At 33.3% G+C, this 23,949-nt stretch overlaps 16 non-coding genes across 16 annotated transcripts; all 16 read left to right on the forward strand.

Moving 5' to 3' along the window:
• Window positions 1-4,330: 4,330 nt before the first annotated feature.
• TRNAG-UCC (transfer RNA glycine (anticodon UCC)) lies at window positions 4,331-4,402 on the forward strand. The gene has a single exon. It is a non-coding gene; the product is annotated as a tRNA-Gly (tRNA).
• A 2,592-nt stretch (window positions 4,403-6,994) lies between these two features.
• On the forward strand, window positions 6,995-7,066 carry TRNAG-UCC (transfer RNA glycine (anticodon UCC)). The gene has a single exon. It is a non-coding gene; the product is annotated as a tRNA-Gly (tRNA).
• A 1,486-nt stretch (window positions 7,067-8,552) lies between these two features.
• TRNAG-UCC (transfer RNA glycine (anticodon UCC)) lies at window positions 8,553-8,624 on the forward strand. The gene has a single exon. It is a non-coding gene; the product is annotated as a tRNA-Gly (tRNA).
• A 1,485-nt stretch (window positions 8,625-10,109) lies between these two features.
• TRNAG-UCC (transfer RNA glycine (anticodon UCC)) lies at window positions 10,110-10,181 on the forward strand. The gene has a single exon. It is a non-coding gene; the product is annotated as a tRNA-Gly (tRNA).
• A 1,066-nt stretch (window positions 10,182-11,247) lies between these two features.
• Window positions 11,248-11,319, forward strand: TRNAG-UCC (transfer RNA glycine (anticodon UCC)). The gene has a single exon. It is a non-coding gene; the product is annotated as a tRNA-Gly (tRNA).
• A 1,066-nt stretch (window positions 11,320-12,385) lies between these two features.
• Window positions 12,386-12,457, forward strand: TRNAG-UCC (transfer RNA glycine (anticodon UCC)). Its single transcript has one exon. It is a non-coding gene; the product is annotated as a tRNA-Gly (tRNA).
• A 1,066-nt stretch (window positions 12,458-13,523) lies between these two features.
• Window positions 13,524-13,595, forward strand: TRNAG-UCC (transfer RNA glycine (anticodon UCC)). Its single transcript has one exon. It is a non-coding gene; the product is annotated as a tRNA-Gly (tRNA).
• A 1,066-nt stretch (window positions 13,596-14,661) lies between these two features.
• On the forward strand, window positions 14,662-14,733 carry TRNAG-UCC (transfer RNA glycine (anticodon UCC)). Its single transcript has one exon. It is a non-coding gene; the product is annotated as a tRNA-Gly (tRNA).
• Window positions 14,734-15,799: 1,066 nt separating this feature from the next.
• TRNAG-UCC (transfer RNA glycine (anticodon UCC)) lies at window positions 15,800-15,871 on the forward strand. The gene has a single exon. It is a non-coding gene; the product is annotated as a tRNA-Gly (tRNA).
• Window positions 15,872-16,937: 1,066 nt separating this feature from the next.
• Window positions 16,938-17,009, forward strand: TRNAG-UCC (transfer RNA glycine (anticodon UCC)). The gene has a single exon. It is a non-coding gene; the product is annotated as a tRNA-Gly (tRNA).
• A 1,066-nt stretch (window positions 17,010-18,075) lies between these two features.
• TRNAG-UCC (transfer RNA glycine (anticodon UCC)) lies at window positions 18,076-18,147 on the forward strand. Its single transcript has one exon. It is a non-coding gene; the product is annotated as a tRNA-Gly (tRNA).
• Window positions 18,148-19,213: 1,066 nt separating this feature from the next.
• Window positions 19,214-19,285, forward strand: TRNAG-UCC (transfer RNA glycine (anticodon UCC)). The gene has a single exon. It is a non-coding gene; the product is annotated as a tRNA-Gly (tRNA).
• Window positions 19,286-20,351: 1,066 nt separating this feature from the next.
• TRNAG-UCC (transfer RNA glycine (anticodon UCC)) lies at window positions 20,352-20,423 on the forward strand. Its single transcript has one exon. It is a non-coding gene; the product is annotated as a tRNA-Gly (tRNA).
• Window positions 20,424-21,489: 1,066 nt separating this feature from the next.
• On the forward strand, window positions 21,490-21,561 carry TRNAG-UCC (transfer RNA glycine (anticodon UCC)). Its single transcript has one exon. It is a non-coding gene; the product is annotated as a tRNA-Gly (tRNA).
• A 1,066-nt stretch (window positions 21,562-22,627) lies between these two features.
• TRNAG-UCC (transfer RNA glycine (anticodon UCC)) lies at window positions 22,628-22,699 on the forward strand. Its single transcript has one exon. It is a non-coding gene; the product is annotated as a tRNA-Gly (tRNA).
• A 1,066-nt stretch (window positions 22,700-23,765) lies between these two features.
• Window positions 23,766-23,837, forward strand: TRNAG-UCC (transfer RNA glycine (anticodon UCC)). Its single transcript has one exon. It is a non-coding gene; the product is annotated as a tRNA-Gly (tRNA).
• The last annotated feature ends 112 nt before the right edge of the window (window positions 23,838-23,949 follow it).

The raw sequence follows: 23,949 nt of genomic DNA on the forward strand, positions 1-23,949 counted from the left end.
CTTTCAAAAAACGGGAAGCTTTGTTGGTATGTGTCGCACTGGCCAACGCATGATTTTTCTTGTGTATTCTTTTCATTTTTTAAGATCATAAGCTCCTTAGAGAATGTTTCTTGTTTTGAAGAAATCAGGAATACACTGACCAAGAAATGCCCTTTCAACAAATGGGAAGCTTTGTTGGTATGTGTAGCACTTATGGGATATGGACAGAGTCATGGCTTTGTCATTCAGAGAATACTAGATTTATGGCATCTTAAAAATATCCAGCTCTGAATAGTCTTATGTAAATTAGGCTATTAAATATATTTTCCTATTATCTGCTTTAGCATGTGATTCAAATTCTCTTTTCCAAAAGTGCCAAAAAGTGGACTTCAGTGGACATCGTGTTTATTTATTCATTTACATTTTAAACCTATTTTGTGCATTGTATTAATATTTTCCATCATCAAAAGAAGTGCATTGCAGTCAATTACTGGATTAACAGTGTATTCTTCTCATTTTTTAAGATCATAAGCTCCTTAGAGAATGTTTCTTGTTTTGAAGAAATCAGGAATACACTGACCAAGAAATGCCCTTTCAACAAATGGGAAGCTTTGTTGGTATGTGTAGCTCTTATGGGATATGGACAGAGTCATGGCTTTGTCATTCAGAGAATACTAGATTTATGACATCTTAAAAATATCCAGCTCTGAATAGTCTTATGTAAATTAGGCTATTAAATATATTTTCCTATTATCTGCTTTAGCATGTAATTCAAATTCTCTTTTCCAAAAGTGCCAAAAAGTGGACTTCAGTGGACATCATGTTTATTTATTCATTTACATTTTAAACCTATTTTGTGCATTGTATTAATATTTTCCATCATCAAAAGAAGTGCATTGCAGTCAATTACTGGATTAACAGTGTATTCTTTTCATTTTTTAAGATCATAAGCTCCTTAGAGAATGTTTCTTGTTTTGAAGAAATCAGGAATACACTGACCAAGAAATGCCCTTTCAACAAATGGAAAGCTTTCTTGGTATGTGTAGCACTTATGGGGTATGGACAGAGTCATGGCTTTGTCATTCACAGAATACTAGATTTATGGCATCTTAAAAATATCCAACTCTGAATAGTCTTATGTAAATTAGGCTATTAAATATATTTTCCTATTATCTGCTTTAACATTTGATTCAAATTCTCTTTTCCAAAAGTGCCAAAAAGTGGACTTCAGTGGACATCATGTTTATTTATTCATTTGCATTTTTAACCTAATTTGTGCATTGTATTAATATTTTCCATCATAAAAAGAAGTGCATTGCAGTCATTTAATGGATTAACAGTGTAGAGCATTGAAATCATACAATCAGGTGTTGTGGCTTACAGATTTGACTAACAAATGCCCTTTTGAAAACCAGGAAGCGTTGGTGGTTGACCCGGGTTCGATTCCCGGCCAACGCATAGTTTGTATTCAATTTTTAAGATCATAAACTCCTTAGAGAATTATTCTTGTTTTGAAGGAATTAGGAATACACTGACCAAGAAATGCCCTTTCAAAAAACGGGAAGCTTTGTTGGTATGTGTCGCACTGGCCAACGCATGATTTTTCTTGTGTATTCTTTTCATTTTTTAAGATCATAAGCTCCTTAGAGAATGTTTCTTGTTTTGAAGAAATCAGGAATACACTGACCAAGAAATGCCCTTTCAACAAATGGGAAGCTTTGTTGGTATGTGTAGCACTTATGGGATATGGACAGAGTCATGGCTTTGTCATTCAGAGAATACTAGATTTATGGCATCTTAAAAATATCCAGCTCTGAATAGTCTTATGTAAATTAGGCTATTAAATATATTTTCCTATTATCTGCTTTAGCATGTGATTCAAATTCTCTTTTCCAAAAGTGCCAAAAAGTGGACTTCAGTGGACATCATGTTTATTTATTCATTTACATTTTAAACCTATTTTGTGCATTGTATTAATATTTTCCATCATCAAAAGAAGTGCATTGCAGTCAATTACTGGATTAACAGTGTATTCTTTTCATTTTTTAAGATCATAAGCTCCTTAGAGAATGTTTCTTGTTTTGAAGAAATCAGGAATACACTGACCAAGAAATGCCCTTTCAACAAATGGGAAGCTTTCTTGGTATGTGTAGCACTTATGGGATATGGACAGAGTCATGGCTTTGTCATTCAGAGAATACTAGATTTATGGCATCTTAAAAATATCCAGCTCTGAATAGTCTTATGTAAATTAGGCTATTAAATATATTTTCCTATTATCTGCTTTAGCATGTGATTCAAATTCTCTTTTCCAAAAGAGCCAAAAAGTGGACTTCAGTGGACATCATGTTTATTTATTCATTTACATTTTAAACCTATTTTGTGCATTGTATTAATATTTTCCATCATCAAAAGAAGTGCATTGCAGTCAATTACTGGATTAACAGTGTATTCTTTTCATTTTTTAAGATCATAAGCTCCTTAGAGAATGTTTCTTGTTTTGAAGAAATCAGGAATACACTGACCAAGAAATGCCCTTTCAACAAATGGGAAGCTTTGTTGGTATGTGTAGCACTTATGGGATATGGACAGAGTCATGGCTTTGTCATTCAGAGAATACTAGATTTATGGCATCTTAAAAATATCCAGCTCTGAATAGTCTTATGTAAATTAGGCTATTAAATATATTTTCCTATTATCTGCTTTAGCATGTGATTCAAATTCTCTTTTCCAAAAGTGCCAAAATGTGGACTTCAGTGGACATCATGTTTATTTATTCATTTACATTTTAAACCTATTTTGTGCATTGTATTAATATTTTCCATCATCAAAAGAAGTGCATTGCAGTCAATTACTGGATTAACAGTGTATTCTTTTCATTTTTTAAGATCATAAGCTCCTTAGAGAATGTTTCTTGTTTTGAAGAAATCAGGAATACACTGACCAAGAAATGCCCTTTCAAAAAACGGGAAGCTTTGTTGGTATGTGTCGCACTGGCCAACGCATGATTTTTCTTGTGTATTCTTTTCATTTTTTAAGATCATAAGCTCCTTAGAGAATGTTTCTTGTTTTGAAGAAATCAGGAATACACTGACCAAGAAATGCCCTTTCAACAAATGGGAAGCTTTGTTGGTATGTGTAGCACTTATGGGATATGGACAGAGTCATGGCTTTGTCATTCAGAGAATACTAGATTTATGGCATCTTAAAAATATCCAGCTCTGAATAGTCTTATGTAAATTAGGCTATTAAATATATTTTCCTATTATCTGCTTTAGCATGTGATTCAAATTCTCTTTTCCAAAAGTGCCAAAAAGTGGACTTCAGTGGACATCATGTTTATTTATTCATTTACATTTTAAACCAATTTTGTGCATTGTATTAATATTTTCCATCATCAAAAGAAGTGCATTGCAGTCAATTACTGGATTAACAGTGTATTCTTTTCATTTTTTAAGATCATAAGCTCCTTAGAGAATGTTTCTTGTTTTGAAGAAATCAGGAATACACTGACCAAGAAATGCCCTTTCAACAAATGGGAAGCTTTGTTGGTATGTGTAGCTCTTATGGGATATGGACAGAGACATGGCTTTGTCATTCAGAGAATACTAGATTTATGACATCTTAAAAATATCCAGCTCTGAATAGTCTTATGTAAATTAGGCTATTAAATATATTTTCCTATTATCTGCTTTAGCATGTAATTCAAATTCTCTTTTCCAAAAGTGCCAAAAAGTGGACTTCAGTGGACATCATGTTTATTTATTCATTTACATTTTAAACCTATTTTGTGCATTGTATTAATATTTTCCATCATCAAAAGAAGTGCATTGCAGTCAATTACTGGATTAACAGTGTATTCTTTTCATTTTTTAAGATCATAAGCTCCTTAGAGAATGTTTCTTGTTTTGAAGAAATCAGGAATACACTGACCAAGAAATGCCCTTTCAACAAATGGGAAGCTTTCTTGGTATGTGTAGCACTTATGGGGTATGGACAGAGTCATGGCTTTGTCATTCACAGAATACTAGATTTATGGCATCTTAAAAATATCCAACTCTGAATAGTCTTATGTAAATTAGGCTATTAAATATATTTTCCTATTATCTGCTTTAACATTTGATTCAAATTCTCTTTTCCAAAAGTGCCAAAAAGTGGACTTCAGTGGACATCATGTTTATTTATTCATTTGCATTTTTAACCTAATTTGTGCATTGTATTAATATTTTCCATCATCAAAAGAAGTGCATTGCAGTCAATTAATGGATTAACAGTGTAGAGCATTGAAATCATACAATCAGGTGTTGTGGCTTACAGATTTGACTAACAAATGCCCTTTGAAAACCAGGAAGCGTTGGTGGTATAGTGGTGAGCATAGCTGCCTTCCAAGCAGTTGACCCGGGTTCGATTCCCGGCCAACGCATAGTTTGTATTCAATTTTTAAGATCATAAACTCCTTAGAGAATTATTCTTGTTTTGAAGGAATTAGGAATACACTGACAAAGAAATGCCCTTTCAAAAAACGGGAAGCTTTGTTGGTATGTGTCGCACTGGCCAAAGCATGATTATTCTTGTGTATTCTTTTCATTTTTTAAGATCATAAGCTCCTTAGAGAATGTTTCTTGTTTTGAAGAAATCAGGAATACACTGACCAAGAAATGCCCTTTCAACAAATGGGAAGCTTTGTTGGTATGTGTAGCACTTATGGGGTATGGACAGAGTCATGGTTTTGTCATTCACAGAATACTAGATTTATGGCATCTTAAAAATATCCAACTCTGAATAGTCTTATGTAAATTAGGCTATTAAATATATTTTCCTATTATCTGCTTTAACATTTGATTCAAATTCTCTTTTCCAAAAGTGCCAAAAAGTGGACTTCAGTGGACATCATGTTTATTTATTCATTTACATTTTAAACCTATTTTGTGCATTGTATTAATATTTTCCATCATCAAAAGAAGTGCATTGCAGTCAATTACTGGATTAACAGTGTATTCTTTTCATTTTTTAAGATCATAAGCTCCTTAGAGAATGTTTCTTGTTTTGAAGAAATCAGGAATACACTGACCAAGAAATGCCCTTTCAACAAATGGGAAGCTTTCTTGGTATGTGTAGCACTTATGGGGTATGGACAGAGTCATGGCTTTGTCATTCACAGAATACTAGATTTATGGCATCTTAAAAATATCCAACTCTGAATAGTCTTATGTAAATTAGGCTATTAAATATATTTTCCTATTATCTGCTTTAACATTTGATTCAAATTCTCTTTTCCAAAAGTGCCAAAAAGTGGACTTCAGTGTACATCATGTTTATTTATTCATTTGCATTTTTAACCTAATTTGTGCATTGTATTAATATTTTCCATCATCAAAAGAAGTGCATTGCAGTCAATTAATGGATTAACAGTGTAGAGCATTGAAATCATACAATCAGGTGTTGTGGCTTACAGATTTGACTAACAAATGCCCTTTTGAAAACCAGGAAGCGTTGGTGGTTGACCCGGGTTCGATTCCCGGCCAACGAATAGTTTGTATTCAATTTTTAAGATCATAAACTCCTTAGAGAATTATTCTTGTTTTGAAGGAATTAGGAATACACTGACCAAGAAATGCCCTTTCAAAAAACGGGAAGCTTTGTTGGTATGTGTCGCACTGGCCAACGCATGATTTTTCTTGTGTATTCTTTTCATATTTTAAGATCATAAGCTCCTTAGAGAATGTTTCTTGTTTTGAAGAAATCAGGAATACACTGACCAAGAAATGCCCTTTCAACAAATGGGAAGCTTTGTTGGTATGTGTAGCACTTATGGGATATGGACAGAGTCATGGCTTTGTCATTCAGAGAATACTAGATTTATGGCATCTTAAAAATATCCAGCTCTGAATAGTCTTATGTAAATTAGGCTATTAAATATATTTTCCTTTTATCTGCTTTAGCATGTGATTCAAATTCTCTTTTCCAAAAGTGCCAAAAAGTGGACTTCAGTGGACATCATGTTTATTTATTCATTTACATTTTAAACCTATTTTGTGCATTGTATTAATATTTTCCATCATCAATAGAAGTGCATTGCAGTCAATTACTGGATTAACAGTGTATTCTTTTCATTTTTTAAGATCATAAGCTCCTTAGAGAATGTTTCTTGTTTTGAAGAAATCAGGAATACACTGACCAAGAAATGCCCTTTCAACAAATGGGAAGCTTTCTTGGTATGTGTAGCACTTATGGGATATGGACAGAGTCATGGCTTTGTCATTCAGAGAATACTAGATTTATGGCATCTTAAAAATATCCAGCTCTGAATAGTCTTATGTAAATTAGGCTATTAAATATATTTTCCTATTATCTGCTTTAACATTTGATTCAAATTCTCTTTTCCAAAAGTGCCAAAAAGTGGACTTCAGTGGACATCATGTTTATTTATTAATTTACATTTTAAACCTATTTTGTGCATTGTATTAATATTTTCCATCATCAAAAGAAGTGCATTGCAGTCAATTACTGGATTAACAGTGTATTCTTTTCATTTTTTAAGATCATAAGCTCCTTAGAGAATGTTTCTTGTTTTGAAGAAATCAGGAATACACTGACCAAGAAATGCCCTTTCAACAAATGGGAAGCTTTCTTGGTATGTGTAGCACTTATGGGGTATGGACAGAGTCATGGCTTTGTCATTCACAGAATACTAGATTTATGGCATCTTAAAAATATCCAACTCTGAATAGTCTTATGTAAATTAGGCTATTAAATATATTTTCCTATTATCTGCTTTAACATTTGATTCAAATTCTCTTTTCCAAAAGTGCCAAAAAGTGGACTTCAGTGTACATCATGTTTATTTATTCATTTGCATTTTTAACCTAATTTGTGCATTGTATTAATATTTTCCATCATCAAAAGAAGTGCATTGCAGTCAATTAATGGATTAACAGTGTAGAGCATTGAAATCATACAATCAGGTGTTGTGGCTTACAGATTTGACTAACAAATGCCCTTTGAAAACCAGGAAGCGTTGGTGGTATAGTGGTGAGCATAGCTGCCTTCCAAGCAGTTGACCCGGGTTCGATTCCCGGCCAACGCATAGTTTGTATTCAATTTTTAAGATCATAAACTCCTTAGAGAATTATTCTTGTTTTGAAGGAATTAGGAATACACTGACAAAGAAATGCCCTTTCAAAAAACGGGAAGCTTTGTTGGTATGTGTCGCACTGGCCAAAGCATGATTATTCTTGTGTATTCTTTTCATTTTTTAAGATCATAAGCTCCTTAGAGAATGTTTCTTGTTTTGAAGAAATCAGGAATACACTGACCAAGAAATGCCCTTTCAACAAATGGGAAGCTTTGTTGGTATGTGTAGCACTTATGGGGTATGGACAGAGTCATGGTTTTGTCATTCACAGAATACTAGATTTATGGCATCTTAAAAATATCCAACTCTGAATAGTCTTATGTAAATTAGGCTATTAAATATATTTTCCTATTATCTGCTTTAACATTTGATTCAAATTCTCTTTTCCAAAAGTGCCAAAAAGTGGACTTCAGTGGACATCATGTTTATTTATTCATTTACATTTTAAACCTATTTTGTGCATTGTATTAATATTTTCCATCATCAAAAGAAGTGCATTGCAGTCAATTACTGGATTAACAGTGTATTCTTTTCATTTTTTAAGATCATAAGCTCCTTAGAGAATGTTTCTTGTTTTGAAGAAATCAGGAATACACTGACCAAGAAATGCCCTTTCAACAAATGGGAAGCTTTCTTGGTATGTGTAGCACTTATGGGGTATGGACAGAGTCATGGCTTTGTCATTCACAGAATACTAGATTTATGGCATCTTAAAAATATCCAACTCTGAATAGTCTTATGTAAATTAGGCTATTAAATATATTTTCCTATTATCTGCTTTAACATTTGATTCAAATTCTCTTTTCCAAAAGTGCCAAAAAGTGGACTTCAGTGTACATCATGTTTATTTATTCATTTGCATTTTTAACCTAATTTGTGCATTGTATTAATATTTTCCATCATCAAAAGAAGTGCATTGCAGTCAATTACTGGATTAACAGTGTATTCTTTTCATTTTTTAAGATCATAAGCTCCTTAGAGAATGTTTCTTGTTTTGAAGAAATCAGGAATACACTGACCAAGAAATGCCCTTTCAACAAATGGGAAGCTTTCTTGGTATGTGTAGCACTTATGGGGTATGGACAGAGTCATGGCTTTGTCATTCACAGAATACTAGATTTATGGCATCTTAAAAATATCCAACTCTGAATAGTCTTATGTAAATTAGGCTATTAAATATATTTTCCTATTATCTGCTTTAACATTTGATTCAAATTCTCTTTTCCAAAAGTGCCAAAAAGTGGACTTCAGTGTACATCATGTTTATTTATTCATTTGCATTTTTAACCTAATTTGTGCATTGTATTAATATTTTCCATCATCAAAAGAAGTGCATTGCAGTCAATTAATGGATTAACAGTGTAGAGCATTGAAATCATACAATCAGGTGTTGTGGCTTACAGATTTGACTAACAAATGCCCTTTTGAAAACCAGGAAGCGTTGGTGGTATAGTGGTGAGCATAGCTGCCTTCCAAGCAGTTGACCCGGGTTCGATTCCCGGCCAACGCATAGTTTGTATTCAATTTTTAAGATCATAAACTCCTTAGAGAATTATTCTTGTTTTGAAGGAATTAGGAATACACTGACCAAGAAATGCCCTTTCAAAAAAAGGGAAGCTTTGTTGGTATGTGTAGCACTGGCCAACGCATGATTTTTCTTGTGTATTCTTTTCATTTTTTGAGATCATAAGCTCCTTAGAGAATGTTTCTGGTTTTGAAGAAATCAGGAATACACTGACCAGGAAATGCCCTTTCAACAAATGGGAAGCTTTGTTGGTATGTGTAGCACTTATGGGATATGGACAGAGTCATGGCTTTGTCATTCAGAGAATACTAGATTTATGGCATCTTAAAAATATCCAGCTCTGAATAGTCTTAAGTAAATTAGGCTATTAAATATATTTTCCTATTATCTGCTTTAGCATGTGATTCAAATTCTCTTTTCCAAAAGTGCCAAAAAGTGGACTTCAGTGGACATCATGTTTATTTATTCATTTACATTTTAAACCTATTTTGTGCATTGTATTAATATTTTCCATCATCAAAAGAAGTGCATTGCAGTCAATTACTGGATTAACAGTGTATTCTTTTCATTTTTTAAGATCATAAGCTCCTTAGAGAATGTTTCTTGTTTTGAAGAAATCAGGAATACACTGACCAAGAAATGCCATTTCAACAAATGGGAAGCTTTCTTGGTATGTGTAGCACTTATGGGGTATGGACAGAGTCATGGCTTTGTCATTCACAGAATACTAGATTTATGGCATCTTAAAAATATCCAACTCTGAATAGTCTTATGTAAATTAGGCTATTAAATATATTTTCCTATTATCTGCTTTAACATTTGATTCAAATTCTCTTTTCCAAAAGTGCCAAAAAGTGGACTTCAGTGGACATCATGTTTATTTATTCATTTACATTTTAAACCTATTTTGTGCATTGTATTAATATTTTCCATCATCAAAAGAAGTGCATTGCAGTCAATTACTGGATTAACAGTGTATTCTTTTCATTTTTTAAGATCATAAGCTCCTTAGAGAATGTTTCTTGTTTTGAAGAAATCAGGAATACACTGACCAAGAAATGCCCTTTCAACAAATGGGAAGCTTTCTTGGTATGTGTAGCACTTATGGGGTATGGACAGAGTCATGGCTTTGTCATTCACAGAATACTAGATTTATGGCATCTTAAAAATATCCAACTCTGAATAGTCTTATGTAAATTAGGCTATTAAATATATTTTCCTATTATCTGCTTTAACATTTGATTCAAATTCTCTTTTCCAAAAGTGCCAAAAAGTGGACTTCAGTGGACATCATGTTTATTTATTCATTTACATTTTAAACCTATTTTGTGCATTGTATTAATATTATCCATCATCAAAAGAAGTGCATTGCAGTCAATTAATGGATTAACAGTGTAGAGCATTTAAATCATACAATCTGGTGTGTGGCTTACAGATTTGACTAACAAATGCCCTTTTGAAAACCAGGAAGCGTTGGTGGTATAGTGGTGAGCATAGCTGCCTTCCAAGCAGTTGACCTGGGTTCGATTCCCAGCCAACGCATAGTTTGTATTCAATTTTTAAGATCATAAACTCCTTAGAGAATTATTCTTGTTTTGAAGGAATTAGGAATACTCTGACCAAGAAATGCCCTTTCAAAAAAAGGGAAGCTTTGTTGGTATGTGTAGCACTGGCCAACGCATGATTTTTCTTGTGTATTCTTTTCATTTTTTGAGATCATAAGCTCCTTAGAGAATGTTTCTGGTTTTGAAGAAATCAGGAATACACTGACCAGGAAATGCCCTTTCAACAAATGGGAAGCTTTGTTGGTATGTGTAGCACTTATGGGATATGGACAGAGTCATGGCTTTGTCATTCAGAGAATACTAGATTTATGGCATCTTAAAAATATCCAGCTCTGAATAGTCTTAAGTAAATTAGGCTATTAAATATATTTTCCTATTATCTGCTTTAACATTTGATTCAAATTCTCTTTTCCAAAAGTGCCAAAAAGTGGACTTCAGTGGACATCATGTTTATTTATTCATTTACATTTTAAACCTATTTTGTGCATTGTATTAATATTTTCCATCATCAAAAGAAGTGCATTGCAGTCAATTACTGGATTAACAGTGTATTCGTTTCATTTTTTAAGATCATAAGCTCCTTAGAGAATGTTTCTTGTTTTGAAGAAATCAGGAATACACTGACCAAGAAATGCCCTTTCAACAAATGGGAAGCTTTCTTGGTATGTGTAGCACTTATGGGGTATGGACAGAGTCATGGCTTTGTCATTCACAGAATACTAGATTTATGGCATCTTAAAAATATCCAACTCTGAATAGTCTTATGTAAATTAGGCTATTAAATATATTTTCCTATTATCTGCTTTAACATTTGATTCAAATTCTCTTTTCCAAAAGTGCCAAAAAGTGGACTTCAGTGTACATCATGTTTATTTATTCATTTGCATTTTTAACCTAATTTGTGCATTGTATTAATATTTTCCATCATCAAAAGAAGTGCATTGCAGTCAATTAATGGATTAACAGTGTAGAGCATTGAAATCATACAATCAGGTGTTGTGGCTTACAGATTTGACTAACAAATGCCCTTTGAAAACCAGGAAGCGTTGGTGGTATAGTGGTGAGCATAGCTGCCTTCCAAGCAGTTGACCTGGGTTCAATTCCCGGCCAACGCATAGTTTGTATTCAATTTTTAAGATCATAAACTCCTTAGAGAATTATTCTTGTTTTGAAGGAATTAGGAATACACTGACAAAGAAATGCCCTTTCAAAAAACGGGAAGCTTTGTTGGTATGTGTCGCACTGGCCAAAGCATGATTTTTCTTGTGTATTCTTTTCATTTTTTAAGATCATAAGCTCCTTAGAGAATGTTTCTTGTTTTGAAGAAATCAGGAATACACTGACCAAGAAATGCCCTTTCAACAAATGGGAAGCTTTGTTGGTATGTGTAGCACTTATGGGATATGGACAGAGTCATGGCTTTGTCATTCACAGAATACTAGATTTATGGCATCTTAAAAATATCCAACTCTGAATAGTCTTATGTAAATTAGGCTATTAAATATATTTTCCTATTATCTGCTTTAACATTTGATTCAAATTCTCTTTTCCAAAAGTGCCAAAAAGTGGACTTCAGTGGACATCATGTTTATTTATTCATTTACATTTTAAACCTATTTTGTGCATTGTATTAATATTTTCCATCATCAAAAGAAGTGCATTGCAGTCAATTACTGGATTAACAGTGTATTCTTTTCATTTTTTAAGATCATAAGCTCCTTAGAGAATGTTTCTTGTTTTGAAGAAATCAGGAATACACTGACCAAGAAATGCCCTTTCAACAAATGGGAAGCTTTCTTGGTATGTGTAGCACTTATGGGGTATGGACAGAGTCATGGCTTTGTCATTCACAGAATACTAGATTCATGGCATCTTAAAAATATCCAACTCTGAATAGTCTTATGTAAATTAGGCTATTAAATATATTTTCCTATTATCTGCTTTAACATTTGATTCAAATTCTCTTTTCCAAAAGTGCCAAAAAGTGGACTTCAGTGTACATCATGTTTATTTATTCATTTGCATTTTTAACCTAATTTGTGCATTGTATTAATATTTTCCATCATCAAAAGAAGTGCATTGCAGTCAATTAATGGATTAACAGTGTAGAGCATTGAAATCATACAATCAGGTGTTGTGGCTTACAGATTTGACTAACAAATGCCCTTTGAAAACCAGGAAGCGTTGGTGGTATAGTGGTGAGCATAGCTGCCTTCCAAGCAGTTGACCTGGGTTCAATTCCCGGCCAACGCATAGTTTGTATTCTATTTTTAAGATCATAAACTCCTTAGAGAATTATTCTTGTTTTGAAGGAATTAGGAATACACTGACAAAGAAATGCCCTTTCAAAAAACGGGAAGCTTTGTTGGTATGTGTCGCACTGGCCAAAGCATGATTTTTCTTGTGTATTCTTTTCATTTTTTAAGATCATAAGCTCCTTAGAGAATGTTTCTTGTTTTTAAGAAATCAGGAATACACTGACCAAGAAATGCCCTTTCAACAAATGGGAAGCTTTGTTGGTATGTGTAGCACTTATGGGATATGGACAGAGTCATGGCTTTGTCATTCACAGAATACTAGATTTATGGCATCTTAAAAATATCCAACTCTGAATAGTCTTATGTAAATTAGGCTATTAAATATATTTTCCTATTATCTGCTTTAACATTTGATTCAAATTCTCTTTTCCAAAAGTGCCAAAAAGTGGACTTCAGTGGACATCATGTTTATTTATTCATTTACATTTTAAACCTATTTTGTGCATTGTATTAATATTTTCCATCATCAAAAGAAGTGCATTGCAGTCAATTACTGGATTAACAGTGTATTCTTTTCATTTTTTAAGATCATAAGCTCCTTAGAGAATGTTTCTTGTTTTGAAGAAATCAGGAATACACTGACCAAGAAATGCCCTTTCAACAAATGGGAAGCTTTCTTGGTATGTGTAGCACTTATGGGGTATGGACAGAGTCATGGCTTTGTCATTCACAGAATACTAGATTCATGGCATCTTAAAAATATCCAACTCTGAATAGTCTTATGTAAATTAGGCTATTAAATATATTTTCCTATTATCTGCTTTAACATTTGATTCAAATTCTCTTTTCCAAAAGTGCCAAAAAGTGGACTTCAGTGTACATCATGTTTATTTATTCATTTGCATTTTTAACCTAATTTGTGCATTGTATTAATATTTTCCATCATCAAAAGAAGTGCATTGCAGTCAATTAATGGATTAACAGTGTAGAGCATTGAAATCATACAATCAGGTGTTGTGGCTTACAGATTTGACTAACAAATGCCCTTTGAAAACCAGGAAGCGTTGGTGGTATAGTGGTGAGCATAGCTGCCTTCCAAGCAGTTGACCTGGGTTCAATTCCCGGCCAACGCATAGTTTGTATTCAATTTTTAAGATCATAAACTCCTTAGAGAATTATTCTTGTTTTGAAGGAATTAGGAATACACTGACAAAGAAATGCCCTTTCAAAAAACGGGAAGCTTTGTTGGTATGTGTCGCACTGGCCAAAGCATGATTTTTCTTGTGTATTCTTTTCATTTTTTAAGATCATAAGCTCCTTAGAGAATGTTTCTTGTTTTGAAGAAATCAGGAATACACTGACCAAGAAATGCCCTTTCAACAAATGGGAAGCTTTGTTGGTATGTGTAGCACTTATGGGATATGGACAGAGTCATGGCTTTGTCATTCACAGAATACTAGATTTATGGCATCTTAAAAATATCCAACTCTGAATAGTCTTATGTAAATTAGGCTATTAAATATATTTTCCTATTATCTGCTTTAACATTTGATTCAAATTCTCTTTTCCAAAAGTGCCAAAAAGTGGACTTCAGTGGACATCATGTTTATTTATTCATTTACATTTTAAACCTATTTTGTGCATTGTATTAATATTTTCCATCATCAAAAGAAGTGCATTGCAGTCAATTACTGGATTAACAGTGTATTCTTTTCATTTTTTAAGATCATAAGCTCCTTAGAGAATGTTTCTTGTTTTGAAGAAATCAGGAATACACTGACCAAGAAATGCCCTTTCAACAAATGGGAAGCTTTCTTGGTATGTGTAGCACTTATGGGGTATGGACAGAGTCATGGCTTTGTCATTCACAGAATACTAGATTCATGGCATCTTAAAAATATCCAACTCTGAATAGTCTTATGTAAATTAGGCTATTAAATATATTTTCCTATTATCTGCTTTAACATTTGATTCAAATTCTCTTTTCCAAAAGTGCCAAAAAGTGGACTTCAGTGTACATCATGTTTATTTATTCATTTGCATTTTTAACCTAATTTGTGCATTGTATTAATATTTTCCATCATCAAAAGAAGTGCATTGCAGTCAATTAATGGATTAACAGTGTAGAGCATTGAAATCATACAATCAGGTGTTGTGGCTTACAGATTTGACTAACAAATGCCCTTTGAAAACCAGGAAGCGTTGGTGGTATAGTGGTGAGCATAGCTGCCTTCCAAGCAGTTGACCTGGGTTCAATTCCCGGCCAACGCATAGTTTGTATTCAATTTTTAAGATCATAAACTCCTTAGAGAATTATTCTTGTTTTGAAGGAATTAGGAATACACTGACAAAGAAATGCCCTTTCAAAAAACGGGAAGCTTTGTTGGTATGTGTCGCACTGGCCAAAGCATGATTTTTCTTGTGTATTCTTTTCATTTTTTAAGATCATAAGCTCCTTAGAGAATGTTTCTTGTTTTGAAGAAATCAGGAATACACTGACCAAGAAATGCCCTTTCAACAAATGGGAAGCTTTGTTGGTATGTGTAGCACTTATGGGATATGGACAGAGTCATGGCTTTGTCATTCACAGAATACTAGATTTATGGCATCTTAAAAATATCCAACTCTGAATAGTCTTATGTAAATTAGGCTATTAAATATATTTTCCTATTATCTGCTTTAACATTTGATTCAAATTCTCTTTTCCAAAAGTGCCAAAAAGTGGACTTCAGTGGACATCATGTTTATTTATTCATTTACATTTTAAACCTATTTTGTGCATTGTATTAATATTTTCCATCATCAAAAGAAGTGCATTGCAGTCAATTACTGGATTAACAGTGTATTCTTTTCATTTTTTAAGATCATAAGCTCCTTAGAGAATGTTTCTTGTTTTGAAGAAATCAGGAATACACTGACCAAGAAATGCCCTTTCAACAAATGGGAAGCTTTCTTGGTATGTGTAGCACTTATGGGGTATGGACAGAGTCATGGCTTTGTCATTCACAGAATACTAGATTCATGGCATCTTAAAAATATCCAACTCTGAATAGTCTTATGTAAATTAGGCTATTAAATATATTTTCCTATTATCTGCTTTAACATTTGATTCAAATTCTCTTTTCCAAAAGTGCCAAAAAGTGGACTTCAGTGTACATCATGTTTATTTATTCATTTGCATTTTTAACCTAATTTGTGCATTGTATTAATATTTTCCATCATCAAAAGAAGTGCATTGCAGTCAATTAATGGATTAACAGTGTAGAGCATTGAAATCATACAATCAGGTGTTGTGGCTTACAGATTTGACTAACAAATGCCCTTTGAAAACCAGGAAGCGTTGGTGGTATAGTGGTGAGCATAGCTGCCTTCCAAGCAGTTGACCTGGGTTCAATTCCCGGCCAACGCATAGTTTGTATTCTATTTTTAAGATCATAAACTCCTTAGAGAATTATTCTTGTTTTGAAGGAATTAGGAATACACTGACAAAGAAATGCCCTTTCAAAAAACGGGAAGCTTTGTTGGTATGTGTCGCACTGGCCAAAGCATGATTTTTCTTGTGTATTCTTTTCATTTTTTAAGATCATAAGCTCCTTAGAGAATGTTTCTTGTTTTTAAGAAATCAGGAATACACTGACCAAGAAATGCCCTTTCAACAAATGGGAAGCTTTGTTGGTATGTGTAGCACTTATGGGATATGGACAGAGTCATGGCTTTGTCATTCACAGAATACTAGATTTATGGCATCTTAAAAATATCCAACTCTGAATAGTCTTATGTAAATTAGGCTATTAAATATATTTTCCTATTATCTGCTTTAACATTTGATTCAAATTCTCTTTTCCAAAAGTGCCAAAAAGTGGACTTCAGTGGACATCATGTTTATTTATTCATTTACATTTTAAACCTATTTTGTGCATTGTATTAATATTTTCCATCATCAAAAGAAGTGCATTGCAGTCAATTACTGGATTAACAGTGTATTCTTTTCATTTTTTAAGATCATAAGCTCCTTAGAGAATGTTTCTTGTTTTGAAGAAATCAGGAATACACTGACCAAGAAATGCCCTTTCAACAAATGGGAAGCTTTCTTGGTATGTGTAGCACTTATGGGGTATGGACAGAGTCATGGCTTTGTCATTCACAGAATACTAGATTCATGGCATCTTAAAAATATCCAACTCTGAATAGTCTTATGTAAATTAGGCTATTAAATATATTTTCCTATTATCTGCTTTAACATTTGATTCAAATTCTCTTTTCCAAAAGTGCCAAAAAGTGGACTTCAGTGTACATCATGTTTATTTATTCATTTGCATTTTTAACCTAATTTGTGCATTGTATTAATATTTTCCATCATCAAAAGAAGTGCATTGCAGTCAATTAATGGATTAACAGTGTAGAGCATTGAAATCATACAATCAGGTGTTGTGGCTTACAGATTTGACTAACAAATGCCCTTTGAAAACCAGGAAGCGTTGGTGGTATAGTGGTGAGCATAGCTGCCTTCCAAGCAGTTGACCTGGGTTCAATTCCCGGCCAACGCATAGTTTGTATTCAATTTTTAAGATCATAAACTCCTTAGAGAATTATTCTTGTTTTGAAGGAATTAGGAATACACTGACAAAGAAATGCCCTTTCAAAAAACGGGAAGCTTTGTTGGTATGTGTCGCACTGGCCAAAGCATGATTTTTCTTGTGTATTCTTTTCATTTTTTAAGATCATAAGCTCCTTAGAGAATGTTTCTTGTTTTGAAGAAATCAGGAATACACTGACCAAGAAATGCCCTTTCAACAAATGGGAAGCTTTGTTGGTATGTGTAGCACTTATGGGGTATGGACAGAGTCATGGCTTTGTCATTCACAGAATACTAGATTTATGGCATCTTAAAAATATCCAACTCTGAATAGTCTTATGTAAATTAGGCTATTAAATATATTTTCCTATTATCTGCTTTAACATTTGATTCAAATTCTCTTTTCCAAAAGTGCCAAAAAGTGGACTTCAGTGGACATCATGTTTATTTATTCATTTACATTTTAAACCTATTTTGTGCATTGTATTAATATTTTCCATCATCAAAAGAAGTGCATTGCAGTCAATTACTGGATTAACAGTGTATTCTTTTCATTTTTTAAGATCATAAGCTCCTTAGAGAATGTTTCTTGTTTTGAAGAAATCAGGAATACACTGACCAAGAAATGCCCTTTCAACAAATGGGAAGCTTTCTTGGTATGTGTAGCACTTATGGGGTATGGACAGAGTCATGGCTTTGTCATTCACAGAATACTAGATTTATGGCATCTTAAAAATATCCAACTCTAAATAGTCTTATGTAAATTAGGCTATTAAATATATTTTCCTATTATCTGCTTTAACATTTGATTCAAATTCTCTTTTCCAAAAGTGCCAAAAAGTGGACTTCAGTGGACATCATGTTTATTTATTCATTTGCATTTTTAACCTAATTTGTGCATTGTATTAATATTTTCCATCATCAAAAGAAGTGCATTGCAGTCAATTAATGGATTAACAGTGTAGAGCATTGAAATCATACAATCAGGTGTTGTGGCTTACAGATTTGACTAACAAATGCCCTTTGAAAACCAGGAAGCGTTGGTGGTGTAGTGGTGAGCATAGCTGCCTTCCAAGCAGTTGACCTGGGTTCAATTCCCGGCCAACGCATAGTTTGTATTCAATTTTTAAGATCATAAACTCCTTAGAGAATTATTCTTGTTTTGAAGGAATTAGGAATACACTGACAAAGAAATGCCCTTTCAAAAAACGGGAAGCTTTGTTGGTATGTGTCGCACTGGCCAAAGCATGATTTTTCTTGTGTATTCTTTTCATTTTTTAAGATCATAAGCTCCTTAGAGAATGTTTCTTGTTTTGAAGAAATCAGGAATACACTGACCAAGAAATGCCCTTTCAACAAATGGGAAGCTTTGTTGGTATGTGTAGCACTTATGGGATATGGACAGAGTCATGGCTTTGTCATTCACAGAATACTAGATTTATGGCATCTTAAAAATATCCAACTCTGAATAGTCTTATGTAAATTAGGCTATTAAATATATTTTCCTATTATCTGCTTTAACATTTGATTCAAATTCTCTTTTCCAAAAGTGCCAAAAAGTGGACTTCAGTGGACATCATGTTTATTTATTCATTTACATTTTAAACCTATTTTGTGCATTGTATTAATATTTTCCATCATCAAAAGAAGTGCATTGCAGTCAATTACTGGATTAACAGTGTATTCTTTTCATTTTTTAAGATCATAAGCTCCTTAGAGAATGTTTCTTGTTTTGAAGAAATCAGGAATACACTGACCAAGAAATGCCCTTTCAACAAATGGGAAGCTTTCTTGGTATGTGTAGCACTTATGGGGTATGGACAGAGTCATGGCTTTGTCATTCACAGAATACTAGATTCATGGCATCTTAAAAATATCCAACTCTGAATAGTCTTATGTAAATTAGGCTATTAAATATATTTTCCTATTATCTGCTTTAACATTTGATTCAAATTCTCTTTTCCAAAAGTGCCAAAAAGTGGACTTCAGTGTACATCATGTTTATTTATTCATTTGCATTTTTAACCTAATTTGTGCATTGTATTAATATTTTCCATCATCAAAAGAAGTGCATTGCAGTCAATTAATGGATTAACAGTGTAGAGCATTGAAATCATACAATCAGGTGTTGTGGCTTACAGATTTGACTAACAAATGCCCTTTGAAAACCAGGAAGCGTTGGTGGTATAGTGGTGAGCATAGCTGCCTTCCAAGCAGTTGACCTGGGTTCAATTCCCGGCCAACGCATAGTTTGTATTCAATTTTTAAGATCATAAACTCCTTAGAGAATTATTCTTGTTTTGAAGGAATTAGGAATACACTGACAAAGAAATGCCCTTTCAAAAAACGGGAAGCTTTGTTGGTATGTGTCGCACTGGCCAAAGCATGATTTTTCTTGTGTATTCTTTTCATTTTTTAAGATCATAAGCTCCTTAGAGAATGTTTCTTGTTTTTAAGAAATCAGGAATACACTGACCAAGAAATGCCCTTTCAACAAATGGGAAGCTTTGTTGGTATGTGTAGCACTTATGGGATATGGACAGAGTCATGGCTTTGTCATTCACAGAATACTAGATTTATGGCATCTTAAAAATATCCAACTCTGAATAGTCTTATGTAAATTAGGCTATTAAATATATTTTCCTATTATCTGCTTTAACATTTGATTCAAATTCTCTTTTCCAAAAGTGCCAAAAAGTGGACTTCAGTGGACATCATGTTTATTTATTCATTTACATTTTAAACCTATTTTGTGCATTGTATTAATATTTTCCATCATCAAAAGAAGTGCATTGCAGTCAATTACTGGATTAACAGTGTATTCTTTTCATTTTTTAAGATCATAAGCTCCTTAGAGAATGTTTCTTGTTTTGAAGAAATCAGGAATACACTGACCAAGAAATGCCCTTTCAACAAATGGGAAGCTTTCTTGGTATGTGTAGCACTTATGGGGTATGGACAGAGTCATGGCTTTGTCATTCACAGAATACTAGATTCATGGCATCTTAAAAATATCCAACTCTGAATAGTCTTATGTAAATTAGGCTATTAAATATATTTTCCTATTATCTGCTTTAACATTTGATTCAAATTCTCTTTTCCAAAAGTGCCAAAAAGTGGACTTCAGTGTACATCATGTTTATTTATTCATTTGCATTTTTAACCTAATTTGTGCATTGTATTAATATTTTCCATCATCAAAAGAAGTGCATTGCAGTCAATTAATGGATTAACAGTGTAGAGCATTGAAATCATACAATCAGGTGTTGTGGCTTACAGATTTGACTAACAAATGCCCTTTGAAAACCAGGAAGCGTTGGTGGTATAGTGGTGAGCATAGCTGCCTTCCAAGCAGTTGACCTGGGTTCAATTCCCGGCCAACGCATAGTTTGTATTCAATTTTTAAGATCATAAACTCCTTAGAGAATTATTCTTGTTTTGAAGGAATTAGGAATACACTGACAAAGAAATGCCCTTTCAAAAAACGGGAAGCTTTGTTGGTATGTGTCGCACTGGCCAAAGCATGATTTTTCTTGTGTATTCTTTTCATTTTTTAAGATCATAAGCTCCTTAGAGAATGTTTCTTGTTTTGAAGAAATCAGGAATACACTGACCAAGAAATGCCCTTTCAACAAATGGGAAGCTTTGTTGGTATGTGTAGCACTTATGGGGTATGGACAGAGTCATGGCTTTGTCATTCACAGAATACTAGATTTATGGCATCTTAAAAATATCCAACTCTGAATAGTCTTATGTAAATTAGGCTATTAAATATATTTTCCTATTATCTGCTTTAACATTTGATTCAAATTCTCTTTTCCAAAAGTGCCAAAAAGTGGACTTCAGTGGACATCATGTTTATTTATTCATTTACATTTTAAACCTATTTTGTGCATTGTATTAATATTTTCCATCATCAAAAGAAGTGCATTGCAGTCAATTACTGGATTAACAGTGTATTCTTTTCATTTTTTAAGATCATAAGCTCCTTAGAGAATGTTTCTTGTTTTGAAGAAATCAGGAATACACTGACCAAGAAATGCCCTTTCAACAAATGGGAAGCTTTCTTGGTATGTGTAGCACTTATGGGGTATGGACAGAGTCATGGCTTTGTCATTCACAGAATACTAGATTTATGGCATCTTAAAAATATCCAACTCTAAATAGTCTTATGTAAATTAGGCTATTAAATATATTTTCCTATTATCTGCTTTAACATTTGATTCAAATTCTCTTTTCCAAAAGTGCCAAAAAGTGGACTTCAGTGGACATCATGTTTATTTATTCATTTGCATTTTTAACCTAATTTGTGCATTGTATTAATATTTTCCATCATCAAAAGAAGTGCATTGCAGTCAATTAATGGATTAACAGTGTAGAGCATTGAAATTATACAATCAGGTGTTGTGGCTTACAGATTTGACTAACAAATGCCCTTTGAAAACCAGGAAGCGTTGGTGGTATAGTGGTGAGCATAGCTGCCTTCCAAGCAGTTGACCCGGGTTCAATTCCCGGCTAACGCATAGTTTGTATTCAATTTTTAAGATCATAAACTCCTTAGAGAATTATTCTTGTTTTGAAGGAATTAGGAATACACTGACAAAGAAATGCCCTTTCAAAAAACGGGATGCTTTGATGGTATGTGTCGCACTGGCCAAAGCATGATTTTTCTTGTGTATTCTTTTCATTTTTTAAGATCATAAGCTCCTTAGAGAATGTTTCTTGTTTTGAAGAAATCAGGAATACACTGACCAAGAAATGCCCTTTCAACAAATGGGAAGCTTTGTTGGTATGTGTAGCACTTATGGGGTATGGACAGAGTCATGGCTTTGTCATTCACAGAATACTAGATTTATGGCATCTTAAAAATATCCAACTCTGAATAGTCTTATGTAAATTAGGCTATTAAATATATTTTCCTATTATCTGCTTTAACATTTGATTCAAATTCTCTTTTCCAAAAGTGCCAAAAAGTGGACTTCAGTGGACATCATGTTTATTTATTCATTTACATTTTAAACCTATTTTGTGCATTGTATTAATATTTTCCATCATCAAAAGAAGTGCATTGCAGTCAATTACTGGATTAACAGTGTATTCTTCTCATTTTTTAAGATCATAAGCTCCTTAGAGAATGTTTCTTGTTTTGAAGAAATCAGGAATACACTGACCAAGAAATGCCCTTTCAACAAATGGGAAGCTTTCTTGGTATGTGTAGCACTTATGGGGTATGGACAGAGTCATGGCTTTGTCATTCACAGAATACTAGATTTATGGCATCTTAAAAATATCCAACTCTAAATAGTCTTATGTAAATTAGGCTATTAAATATATTTTCCTATTATCTGCTTTAACATTTGATTCAAATTCTCTTTTCCAAAAGTGCCAAAAAGTGGACTTCAGTGGACATCATGTTTATTTATTCATTTGCATTTTTAACCTAATTTGTGCATTGTATTAATATTTTCCATCATCAAAAGAAGTGCATTGCAGTCAATTAATGGATTAACAGTGTAGAGCATTGAAATCATACAATCAGGTGTTGTGGCTTACAGATTTGACTAACAAATGCCCTTTGAAAACCAGGAAGCGTTGGTGGTATAGTGGTGAGCATAGCTGCCTTCCAAGCAGTTGACCTGGGTTCAATTCCCGGCCAACGCATAGTTTGTATTCAATTTTTAAGATCATAAACTCCTTAGAGAATTATTCTTGTTTTGAAGGAATTAGGAATACACTGACAAAGAAATGCCCTTTCAAAAAACGGGAAGCTTTGTTGGTATGTGTCGCACTGGCCAAAGCATGATTTTTCTTGTGTATTCTTTTCATTTTTTAAGATCATAAGCTCCTTAGAGAATGTTTCTTGTTTTGAAGAAATCAGGAATACACTGACCAAGAAATGCCCTTTCAACAAATGGGAAGCTTTGTTGGTATGTGTAGCACTTATGGGATATGGACAGAGTCATGGCTTTGTCATTCACAGAATACTAGATTTATGGCATCTTAAAAATATCCAACTCTGAATAGTCTTATGTAAATTAGGCTATTAAATATATTTTCCTATTATCTGCTTTAACATTTGATTCAAATTCTCTTTTCCAAAAGTGCCAAAAAGTGGACTTCAGTGGACATCATGTTTATTTATTCATTTACATTTTAAACCTATTTTGTGCATTGTATTAATATTTTCCATCATCAAAAGAAGTGCATTGCAGTCAATTACTGGATTAACAGTGTATTCTTTTCATTTTTTAAGATCATAAGCTCCTTAGAGAATGTTTCTTGTTTTGAAGAAATCAGGAATACACTGACCAAGAAATGCCCTTTCAACAAATGGGAAGCTTTCTTGGTATGTGTAGCACTTATGGGGTATGGACAGAGTCATGGCTTTGTCATTCACAGAATACTAGATTCATGGCATCTTAAAAATATCCAACTCTGAATAGTCTTATGTAAATTAGGCTATTAAATATATTTTCCAATTATCTGCTTTAACATTTGATTCAAATTCTCTTTTCCAAAAGTGCCAAAAAGTGGACTTCAGTGTACATCATGTTTATTTATTCATTTGCATTTTTAACCTAATTTGTGCATTGTATTAATATTTTCCATCATCAAAAGAAGTGCATTGCAGTCAATTAATGGATTAACAGTGTAGAGCATTGAAATCATACAATCAGGTGTTGTGGCTTACAGATTTGACTAACAAATGCCCTTTGAAAACCAGGAAGCGTTGGTGGTATAGTGGTGAGCATAGCTGCCTTCCAAGCAGTTGACCTGGGTTCAATTCCCGGCCAACGCATAGTTTGTATTCAATTTTTAAGATCATAAACTCCTTAGAGAATTATTCTTGTTTTGAAGGAATTAGGAATACACTGACAAAGAAATGCCCTTTCAAAAAACGGGAAGCTTTG

This window comes from Taudactylus pleione, unplaced genomic scaffold, assembly GCF_031769625.1.
Source record: "Taudactylus pleione unplaced genomic scaffold, aTauple2 ptg000467l, whole genome shotgun sequence".
Classification (NCBI taxonomy): Eukaryota; Metazoa; Chordata; class Amphibia; order Anura; family Myobatrachidae; genus Taudactylus; species Taudactylus pleione.